The sequence below is a fragment of the Pipistrellus hanaki genome (genome assembly GCF_964339955.1).
Source record: "Pipistrellus hanaki genome assembly, chromosome: 1".
NCBI classification, from domain to species: Eukaryota; Metazoa; Chordata; class Mammalia; order Chiroptera; family Vespertilionidae; genus Pipistrellus; species Pipistrellus hanaki.
This window is the reverse complement of record NC_140503.1, coordinates 1,887,445-1,899,235: the sequence shown is the minus strand read 5'-3', so window position 1 is coordinate 1,899,235 and position 11,791 is coordinate 1,887,445. Positions and strand designations below refer to the sequence as shown.

The window sequence follows — 11,791 nt, the reverse complement described above, 5'->3', positions numbered from 1 at the left end:
AGGTTAGTGACCGCTGGGGAAGGTGCCTGCCATCCAGAGCGCTCAGTCCCCCACGCACAGTTGTAAGACAGCCGCTGGGAGTCAGCGTGCTGTCCTCTGAAGGCTCCTGGGACTGTCCGCATGGGAGCTGATAAAACTGGCAGTACTTACTTTGTAGTTTATGTCCTGACTTCAATGCTGCCGGACCCTTCATGTTCTCCTTGGGGAGAAGGCAGTTGACAGTTCTAAACAGCCCTTGAATCAAACCCCATGGACTTGGGCTGAGGAAGGGCTGACCCAGGAGATTCAGAGCCAAGGGCTCAGCTCCCTGGCTGAGGGAAAAGCTGCGGCCAGGCCGGCTCCCCAGCTCCAGGGGCTGCTGCCTACCTTCTGACTCCTGGCCCAGCTCCGCGCTCCGGTGGTCGGACTCGTTGATCCTTAGTCCCTGCTCCGCCTCCAGGGCCATGTTGTCCCCCAGCAGCTCCTCAAGGAACTGCTGGGGGCTCTGTCCAGGCTCCTAGTGCAAGAAGAGGGGTGGGTGAGGATGCGTACCAGGGCACCCTCTGGGCAGGCCCTGCCCTGTGCAGCTGCCCTCCTTCCCCCGGATGCAGGGCCTCCATGCACCTGCTCACTTCCTAACGCACAGCTGCACAGAAGTGACTCCAACACAGGGCCCAGCTGGGACACCTACAGCCACTAAGACATGCTGCCCCAGTGGTAGGTGATGAAGACCCCGAGGTCAGTGATGTCTGAACAAAGAGACGTACAGCACAGAGCTGTAAACCAAGGATAGGAGGATGGACAGCTCTGAGGCCCTTAGCTGGTTTAACATGTCTTGGATAGCCCATGGGAACCGAAAATCACAGCTTAACGCACATCCTAGATGCCAGCAGAGACCCTTTTTGCCACATCAGCCACCTACATCTATCCTTTCAGAAAAGCAACACAGCAGCCAGGCCTTATCTATAGGTTTTTTGTTGTTGTTGTGTGTGTTTTTTTTGTTGTTGTTTTTTTAATATATTTTATTGATTTTGTACAGAGAAGAAGGGAGAGACATAGAGAGTTAGAAATATCGATGAGAGAGAGTCATCGATCAGCTGCCTCTTGCATACCCCCTACTGGGGATATGCCCGCAACCAAGGTACATGCCCTTGACCGGAATCGAACCCGGGACCCTTCAGTCCCTAAGCCGACGCTCTATCCATTGAGCCAAACCGGTCTCGGCTGTTGTTGTTTTTTTAAATATCTATACTAATAAAAGAGTATATGCTAAATAGACCAGTAGTCTTCTGGACATCCTTCTAGATAAAGCCAAGGTGGTGGGGACTAAAGCACAGGTGTTAGGGGCATCAGGCCGGCAGGGAAGAGAAGGTAGGAGTGATCAAACCAGCAGCAGGGGAGAGGAGTAAGGGAGGGATCAGGCTGGCAGAGGAGCAGTTAAAGGGTGGTCAGGCAGACAGGGGAGCAGTTAGGAGCCAGCAGTCCTGGATTGAGAGAGGGATGTCTGACTGCCATAGTAGGCCTGATTCCTGAAAATCAGGGAGCCCCAGATTGGAGGTGCAGTCCCAGATTGGAGAGATGCAAGAGGCCAGGCTGAGGGCCCCCCAACCCGAAGCATAAATTTCATGCAACGAACCTCCAATGTATTTCTTTCAAATATATTTTTATTGATCACAGAGAGCAAAGGAGACAAAGAGATAGACACATCAATGATGAGAGAGAATCATTGACCGCCTGCCTCCCATAGGACACCCCTCAGCATGGAGCCACAACCTGGGCATCACCCCTTCAGCAGGCCCTGTCTGCTTTGAGAGCCTCTGTGGTGCCCACTTAAGACACTAAGCTTAGCCTATGACTCTTGGTTGGTAGCAGGCCCGTGTCCGCAGGAGCAGAAAATCAGGGAAGCACACCACATAAACCTAACACTGCCCCATCTCTGGTACCCCGATGCGAGAGTGTCTGACGTGTACAGCCTCGCCTGCTTGGATGAGAAACCTGCTGATAGGTATGGGACTTCACTGAGCCCATTTCCTTAACCAGGAAGGGGCGGGGCTAAGAGCTATCCCAGTTTGAGGGCTGAGCTTAGGCCTCTCAATTCCACAGTCACTCCACTCATCTGGGCGCTGGAAATAAATGGCTATTCGGGCGAGTTGTTGTTAAATACAGTTTCCTTCTGAACAGGTCACACATGTCGTCTTGCAAAACCAACAGCTCTGGACAGTGTCCAAGAAATGAGGGCTGAGACACAACAGACAGGCTGTGGGCCTCCAGGGGTCAGGCACATCTGATGTGGGACGCCAAGGCTGGGCCCTCACAGGCCCCCTCACGGGAGGAGTCCGTGGGGCCGAGTCCTGTCCCAGGGCCCAGCACACACGGGGGAGCCGATCTGCTCTTTCCCTCATCTCTCCTCCCGCCCAGATCCCTCCTGGGGGCTGAGTCTCCCCAGTCTGCCTTCTCATTTTGGGAACACGCATACACGGGATGTGTTCGTTGCTCTCGGTGGGCAGCTTTCCAAGCCAGGCCCCACGAACGGTTTTAACAGCTGTGAGGGGGCGGTAGCTCCTGCTTTTCCATCTCATGTTCATTTTACCCCACGATCCAGCACCCAAGTTTCTTGGTGGAAGGGAAGCCGTGGACCTACTGCCAGTGGGCACGGTTCTGATCAATGCCTGGCAGCGGGAAGGGTTAGCTCTCAGACTCTGGAGTCGCCTGGGCCCCATCTCTCTACCCATCGCCAGCCCAGAGCTCGGTGCCCTCTGTCCTTGCTCATTCAATCTTCACATGAGCCCCAAGGGGGAGGCAGGGAGAGTCCCTTCTTACCCAGGAAGAGGCTCTGCACTCACCGACTGTATGTCCACCGGCTCTTCTCACACGGACTTTTCACACCGACTCTCCACAAACTGACAGTTCACCAAACTACTCCGCACCCTCCAACTCAGCACAAACCCTCTCCGCTCCCACCAACTCCTCACCTACCGACTCCTAACCCTCCTACTCCACGCCTACCCACTCCACAACCACCCGCTCTGCACCTAACATTCCACTGTCTCCATGCCCACCATGCCAAACGGCTCTAGGCCCCGCATTCTAAACGGCTCTGCCAGCGGCTCAGACCCCTCTCCCTACAAAACTTCAGATTTAGCTGGGCATATAAAAATAAAGAAACATAAAAGTTAATTTATACACCCTAAATCATTATAAATGGAAACTAACCACTTCATTCTAATATGTCTACCCAAGTTTTGAAAAATTACTTTCTTCCCATCAGCCAAATTATAAAGATTTGACCCATTCCTTTAAGGGAACAACACATTCACTTTATTTTGTGAAGTCTTACCTAGAGAGCTCAGCTCTGGAATTCTTCTCCCCATCCTCTGGGAAGAGTTCAGACATAGAACCCTGAAGTCCACCAGTCAGCTGCCTAAAAAACAATTTGACAGACCACTAACCAATATGTATTTTATAAGAAAAATGACCAAAGTAATGCTGTATATTTGGAAAATACTTTATTTAAAAATATATCTTTAGCCGAAACCGGTTTGGCTCACTGGATAGAGTGTCAGCCTGCGGACTGAAAGGTCCCAGGTTCGATTCAGGTCAAGGGCATGTACCTTGGTTGCGGCACATCCCCAGTATGTGTGCAAGAGGCAGCTGATCGATTATTCTCTCTAATCGATGTTTCTAAGTCTTCCTTTCTCTTCCTCTCTATAAAAAATCAATAAAATATATTTTTATCTTTGCCCATAGCTGGGGAAAGAAGTCTTATGGCCGGGCCATAAGAACTAGTACTGTAAAATCCAGTGTGGATTGGGGCTGAGTGACACACAGGCTGCTGGAGACCCAGCTGCACCTCTTAAAAGGCCAGCACCACAACTGGATTTACAAGCTCCCACTTGTGCCAAGTCCAGTGCCTCACAAGGCTCTGGGGACCCAGAAAATACGGGGAGAAACTGGACTGTCTGGCATCGGGGCAGGAATGCGGGGGCGGCTTTCTTCCAGATGGAGATGCTAGTAGTGGTCATTATTCCTGTGCTGGAACCTTCCTGTTGCAGGGCTGACTGGCAGCCATTTCAGTTTGCTCTACCCTGAATATTACCTTAGACCTCTCCTCACCCAATTTACAACCCCAACCAAGCTATGAGCAAAGGCTATTATATATAAATGGCCTGTCCTTGTTCAGCCTAAAACTTGTCTACCAAACTGCAGCTGGAACAGGAAACTGCAAAGCTATCAATAAAAATCCCAAGGCTGGCACCAGCACCAGCCTGCCTTGCTTCACAGCTGGGCCTCATCTTGGCACTTCCAAAGCCCAAACAAAGAGGAGGAATCTGCAGATATCTCTGTAGTTTCTGCTGGGTGGTCTGAGGCAGTGGCTGACTTGGCACCTCCTTGGAGATACAAGAGTCAGTGTACCAAGTGGTCAGTGTGAGACCAGACCAGATTACAACCCTTCACATGCATAAGTGACATCCTCAAGGGGCAGACTCAGTGAGCACCAACGCCCCACCAAAGTAAGTCCTGCCCCATAAGGATGTCTCCTGCACAGCAGCTCTTCCCCTGTAGACCCAGCAAGTCCGCACAACCAATTGGCCTGGAAGGTAATTCCTCCCATTGATACCAACAGCAATCAAGGCTTAACTACAACAATACTGTGCACACAGCTCACAAAGGAGTACACCAAGAGTGTCCCATCTCAGGTGATTGGGGAGGCTGAGTCACTAGGCCCTATAGGAAACCTACCAACCAAGGGCACTCTATCAATTCAAAGAGATTTAGCAGCTACCCAATACCTAGAAACAAACAGAGGATAGCAACCAAAATGCAGAGACAAAGAAACATGTCACAAATGAAAGAATTGAAGAAAGCAAAATAGTGCATATAGAGGTCAAAACCACAGTTATAAGGTTATTCAAAAATCTTCTAGAAACCTCTGAGAAACTATTGTGACTTTCAAAGAACTTAGTGAGAATACAAAAAAAAAAAAAAAAGGAAAAGGATCAGTCGGAAATTATGTATACGTGGACTAAAATAAAGAATAATATATGGAGATTCAACAGTAGACTAGAGGATCCCAAGAATGAAATCAAAGTTCTGAAATATGAGAAAGCAAAAAACACCAACCGGAAAAACAAAAAGAAAAAAGAATCCAAAAATATAAAGATAGTGTAAGGAGTGTCTGGGTAACCTGAAGCATACCACTATCCGAATTATGAGGGAACCAGAAGAGAGAGAGCAAGAGATTGAAAACATATTTGCAGAAATAATGACAGAACACTTCCCCTACTTAGTGAAAGAATCTGACTTACAAATCCAGGAAGCACAGAGAGTCCCAAGCAAGAGAAACCCAAAGAGGGCCACACCAAGACACATCATAATTAAAATGCCAAGGGAAAAAGACAAAGAGAGAATCTTTTTTAATTCAATAAATACTTTTTGTTCAGATTATTGCAATTGTTTCCTCTTCTCCCCCCATAGCTCCCCTCCACCCAGTTCCCACCCCATCCTCTCCCTTTACCTCCCCACCACTGTCCTCATTCATAGGTGTACACTTTTTGTCCAGTCTCTTCCCACACCTCCGAAGAATTGTCAGTCCACTCCATTTCTATGCCCCTGCTTCTTTTATATTCACCAATTTATTCTGTTCATCAGATTTTTTAATTCACTTGATTTTTATTTTTATTTTATTTTTTCTATTTTTATTTTTTAGAATATTTATTGCTGTGAAAACAAACGTGTAGTACAGTAGATGAATCTTGGGTATTAAGCATCATCAGTTGAATCAAGTTAAGTTGAAAACCTGGTAAGAAATCTGTGTGTGCCTGTGAGAAAGTCTGTAAGCCAGTTGACACAAGAGCAACTGAGATATCTAACTGTTGAGTGAGACCAGATATTATTTTAAATCTCCATTTTTGAAGGCAATTAAAAATTACAATTCCAACAGCCCACAAACCATATTTTAAAAATCGTAGAAAGCAATTAAAACTACTTGCAAAGAGCCTTTTTTCCAGCTCAATTTCAGCACCCCAAGGAGAAATAAAAAAGCATCCATGACTATCACAGATGAAAACAAAATGAACGTCACTGGAATCAGTTGTTTTTCCCCACCTTGACTTAGCAGGTGAGAGGGTGTGCTTACAGGCAGGTCCCATTGCCCGGGCAGGTTGCTCTGTGCTGCTTCCACCAGTCCCTGCGGCCCTGTAGCAGTACTGCACACTCAGATGGGGTCTTAAAACGTGTGCCCTGTGGGGGGGTGTCTCCTACCGTGTGCATGTTGATGCGCTGATTTGAAAAGTACTGACTCTTCCAGCATAAACACTTCAGCTGGCTGGAATAAAGGGCCCCTGAGAGGAGCTCACTGCCACTATTGTCAGGTGTTTGCGATGACGTTTTGCCTGTTTTCTCTTTCATATACAATATATAATGTTTATTGTTAAGATTATTACAGATATCCCTCTTATTTCCCCCATAGGTTCACTCCACCTGGGTCCCACCCCACTGCAGGCCCTTACCACCTTATTGTCTGGGTGGGAACTGGGTGGAGGGGAGTTATTGGGGTGGGCGGGAACAGGGGAGCAATTGTAATAATCTGAAATACACAGAAGCATACTTACTGCATACATGCATATAAGATCTTTGTCTAATCTCTTCCCCCATCACCCCACATCCCATTTCTTCTGACAATAATCTGTCTGATTCATTTCTATGCCCCTCATTGTTCCATTCACCAGTTTATTCTGTTCATCAGATTTTTTATTCATTTTTAGATTCACTTGTTGATAGATATGTTTCTGTTGTCAGTATATTGCTCATAATTTTCTATCTTTACCTTTTTCTTCTTCGTCTTCTTAAAAAATACCATTCAGCATTTCATATATGTAATACTAGTTTGGTAGTGATGAACTCCTTTAGCTTTTACTTATCTGTGAAGCTCTTGATCTGACCTTCAATTCTGCATGATAGCTTTGCTGGGTAGAGTAATCTTTGTTGTAGATTCTTGCTATTCATCACTCTGAATATTTCTTGCCAGTCCCTTGTGGCCTGCATAGTTTCTGTTGAGAAATCAGCTGACAGTCCTATGGGTACTCCCTTGTAGGTAACTAACTTTTTCTCTTGCTGCTTTTAAATCGAACCCGGGACCCCGACTTAGCCAGCAGTCTAGCTTCTTGGAGACAAGAGCACCTTACATGTCTGTCTGCAATGCCGCACATCCAACAGCACTCACTGTGATTCACATGCTGACCCTGGAGGAGGAGGACGCGGGAGCAGGGCCAGGTCAAGGCATGGAGCCCTGTGGAGGGGCACTCTGGAAGGGACACCTACCAAACGCAGACCTGAGGAACCAGCAGCTGTGCCCAGCCATGCAACCACTAGATGGAAAAGATTAAACTCTGAGGGAAAGGACCTGGAAGAGGAACCCAGATGGGGGGGCATGGGAGAAGAGTAGGTTTCGGGGGCTGCTTCAATTGTCACATACATGTGTCACTGCTGAAGGGCAAACACTAAATGCTGCAAGCCTCCAGAGAAGGAGCAGATGGGTTGCAGAAAAACATGACCTCACAGAGGCCAGCGCCCATAGACAGGGCATATTCTTTAGTTAATAAATAATGTCAACTGTGAACTCCCTATTGGAGCTCCTCACTAAAGATCAACCTGAAAAGCAAGCCATGAACACGAGATGTTATGTTCAAAGGTAACTTTAAAAAAGAGAAATTAGCCCAGGGGCATGACTCAGTGGTGGAATGTCAACCAACGAACCAGGAAGTGGGGGTTCAATTCCTGGTCAGCACACATGACCAGTTTGCAGGTTCAGTCCCCAATGTGGGGTGTGCCGGAGGCAGATGGTCTATGATTCTCTCTCATCATTGATGTTTCTATCTCTCCCTCACCCTTCTTCTCTTAAATCAATAGAAATGGTTTCAAAAAACAAATTAGAATGCTGTAGTCATCAAGAAAAATTCATGTATAAAATTCTATGGTGGAATGTTATCAACACAGGAATGGATTGACTCAAGTACAATTTCCTCAAATGTATTGGACGTCTTCATATAAAATATAACTTCATATAAAAATAATTGAAAAGGAGCAGTACCATCCATGCTGCTGGAGTTGCGTGAGCACACACGGTAATTCCGGCGGGACTCCCATATCTGCAGAGACCTGATGGCTGAAGGATCCATAAGCAGCAGCAGCTCCGTGAGGGACCGTGGGCTTGGGACACACTCTGGGTCCCACGAGGCCGCTCCTGGCACCACAGACCTGGAGCTCACGGGGCCCCTGGCGTCACTTCCGGTGTCTGTCCTGCCGCGAGGAAGGCTGAAGGGCCCAGTGGGCAGTGACCTCCTGGGCACACGTCCAGGGGACGCCTGACCTGCAGCAGGTGGTCGGGTCCGTGGCTTTTACTCCCTGTCGGTGACTTTGTGTGTGAGCCGAACCCTTGGGCTGAGGAGGAGCCGGTCCCACACGGAGGCCCCGGGCTGAGGAGGATCCGGTCCCACACCGAGGCCCTGGGCTGAGGAGGATCCGGTCCCACACCGAGGCCCCGGGCTGAGGAGGACCCGGTCCCACACGGAGGCCCCGGGCTGAGGAGGACCCGGTCCCACACCGAGGCCCTGGGCTGAGGAGGAGCCGGTCCCACATGGAGGCCTTCGGCCGGGAACGCCCCGGAGCTGCGCCCTGAGGGCACACACGGGGCAGAGCGGCCCGGGCTCCATCGGCCTCTGCGGGGAGGGCGGCCTGGCAGGTGAGGAGGCGGCTTCCTCACAAACAAACCCCGACTCAGAGGGGCCCCCTCGGCCGCTGGAGCAGCAGAGCGGGCCCGATGCCTGGAGGACCTGGAGCCCAGCGGGGCGGTCCTCAGCCCGCGCCCCAGGGCCCCGCAGAAGCTGACTGACTGCCCAGTGAGCGCTGTTCCCCGCGGGGTGCCCTCCGAGGCCGCAGGCACGGCTCCTCCGGGCTCAGCCGCCTCAGGGCCCGCCCGCCGCCCCCAGGCCCACCTCTGCCTCGAGGCTCCCTGGCCCTGCGCTGCCTGAGGGCCCTCGGGTCACTCAGTTCCAGCAGCAAGAGCACCTGCAGCTGACTTCCGGGAGGGGCGGGACTTCCGGGCAGAACGCCATGGAGAGTGCACTGCGAGGAGCCCGTGATCGCCCCCTGCTGGCGGGAGGCGGCAGCACAGCGAGCTGCGCTGCCCCAAAGAGTCTCCTGTCAGAGCACTGTTCAAGGAGTAGGGGTGATGCAGAGATGTGCTCCCCCTTCCTACAGGAAAGCCCTGCAGTTTCCTGGCTCACAGGCCTCTTCCCGCCCTGCATGAAAGGGGCCATGCCGGTGGCAGGGCATACATCTTGACATGCGTGGGCACATGGACAGGGAGAGAACAGGCCCATAGGGAATCGTGCCTTGTGCCTGGGCGTGCCTTTGCCAGCATTTATGGGAAATTCCTACTGGGCTTGCTGCTCTGAGTTTGGTGTTTCCACTCAGCCCTGTGCCTCCGTGTCTCCATGTGCCGTGTGGTACCTCTTCTGGGCTGTGTGCTGTGTCCCCTAATCCAAGCGGATGGGACAGAGTGAGCGTGGCCATGTTGGGAATAGGGCCTTGGCAGGTGTCAAGGTCAGAGTGGGTTTCACGATCTTGGATGGGTGGGCCATCGCTGCCGTGACAGGTGACCTCGAAAGAGGGAAATGACCCCTGGGGCACAACCAAATGTGGTGGGCGCCAGGAAAGATGCCTCAAATTGCTTCTTTATCATGTTAATTGTTCCTGCACTCGCCAAAGTAAGAGTCCATCATTTCACTTTTTATCCAATCCCAGAGGTTTCCCACTGCTTAGTCCATCAACAATGAATTTCATGTAACCCACCAATGTCCCTCCTTTGATTGCAACATAGAAATAGAAATGTAACCTGCCATTCTTTGGAGCATTATCTGAATCCATTGAAGTTCTGCTTCCTGACATATGTCGACAGTTTGGCTCAGATAAACTCACTAAAATTCTTTAAAAAAAATAAAAATAAAAATAAAAAAATAAAGGTAAGAAAAAAGAAAGAAAGAAAATAAAAGAAAAAAAGAATGAGGGAGCCAAAACCGGTTTAGCTCAATGGATAGAGCGTCGGCTTGGGGACTGAAGGGACCCGGGTTCGATTCCGGTCAAGGGCATGTACCTTGGTTGCGGGCATATCCCCAGTAGGGGGTGTGCAAGAGGCAACTGATGGATGACTCTCTCTCATCGATGTTTCTAACTCTCTATCTCTCTCCCTTCCTCTCTGTACAAAATCAATAAAATATTTAAAAAAAAAAAAAAAAAAAAAAAAGAATGAGGGAAATGAAAGTCACTAGCAGAGAGAAGGTGATGTGACTTGGACACATGCAGAGATGGGTGCGGAGGATGGGTCTCCAAGCCAAGGAACCAAGGACAACTGGCAGCACTAGAAGCTGGGAGAGACTTTGCCTTGCAGCCCCAGTAGGATCAGCCTTGCCCTGATCTCCAGGGGGAGCATCTCCCGGGCAGAGTGGGGAGCTCTGGTCCCTGCCCAGCTGCCTGGTCACTGTGTCCTTCACTCCTGGAGAGAAGCCACAGGAGAGAAAGGGACTCCCAGCTGCAGCCTCCAGGCTGGGGTTGAGGAGCAGCAGGCGGGGTGCCTGAGAAGCTGGCTCATCCCTGGCTCCCTGGGCACCTCACTGCCCCCACCCAAGTCTCTACAGGGTCTCCCTTCTATCCTCCACCCTGGTGCCCATGCCTCTTCCTCATGCAATGATTTCTCTCTGGCCAATTGGGAAGAGGGAGCCATTCATCCCATTTAACAGGAACCAAAGAATTGAACCATTTATTCTCACGGGGTGCTTAGAAGGGGTGTAGCACACAGTAGCTGCTCCCTGAATGAATGCCAGCAACCTCCGAAGGTACTCAGGGCTGTTGGTGGGGCAGGAAGTTCTGTTTCTCTGCTCCTGGTGAGAGGCCTCATCGCAAACATGAGACAGTCCATGAATAACACAGAGGCTGACGGGTGTGCTACAGGGAAAGTGGTATGGACAGGGTGCAGGAGTGCATGCATGTGTGCATGGGAGAAGGACGGAGGGAGGGAGGAAGATATATATATATATATATATATATATATATATATATATATATATAGAGAGAGAGAGAGAGAGAGAGAGAGAGAGAGAGACAGAGAGAGAGAGAGAGAGAGAGAGAGAGAGAGAGAGAAACAGAAAGAGAAAGAGAAAGAAAAACAGAGACAGAGAAACAGAGACAAAGAGAGAGAGAGTTTACAGGATATGTCAGATTTTCATAGGTTGTCATCCTAGAAATAGCTGAGGGAAAATGTATAAATCTATTTTAATGAAAGGGTGAGTGCAAGTTTCCCAGCTACTTCTGTGCCAGCTCACACTCAAATTGAGAGAGGACGGCTGTCCGCCACCCCCACCTCCTTCATTGACTGCTTCCAGGGTTTTCATTGCTGATCTGGTAGGTGAGAGGTGAGCATGGAAATGCCCTGTGAGAAGGGAAGGAAAATGGGGGGACCCTAGGCTGCAAGGTCACCCTGACCCTCTTCTCCAGCTCCTTTCACCAGCCAGCCACCGAGCCACAAGCCAGCTGTTTTCCCTAGTCTCCACCCACTGAGCCTGGGAGAGAACATTCGGGAAAACCTGGGAGCCTACCTCGGTCCCCTGCAGCCCTTCCCCAGTGCCTCTTGCAGGTCCTCTTTGGTGTGCACCTAGCAGAGGGCTCACCCTCACCCTCGCAGTCCCCCTCCCTTCAGCCCACCCAGTCTTTTTACAAAGAAACCCTAAAGCTTGCCACGTGCCATTGTTTCCTTGCA

The 11,791-nt window shown here is 50.0% G+C and overlaps 1 long non-coding RNA gene across 1 annotated transcript in view; it reads left to right on the top strand.

Moving 5' to 3' along the window:
* LOC311614732 overlaps window positions 1–11,791 on the top strand; it is a 36,260-nt gene that overhangs the window by 11,535 nt on the left and 12,934 nt on the right. The window lies entirely within an intron of this gene.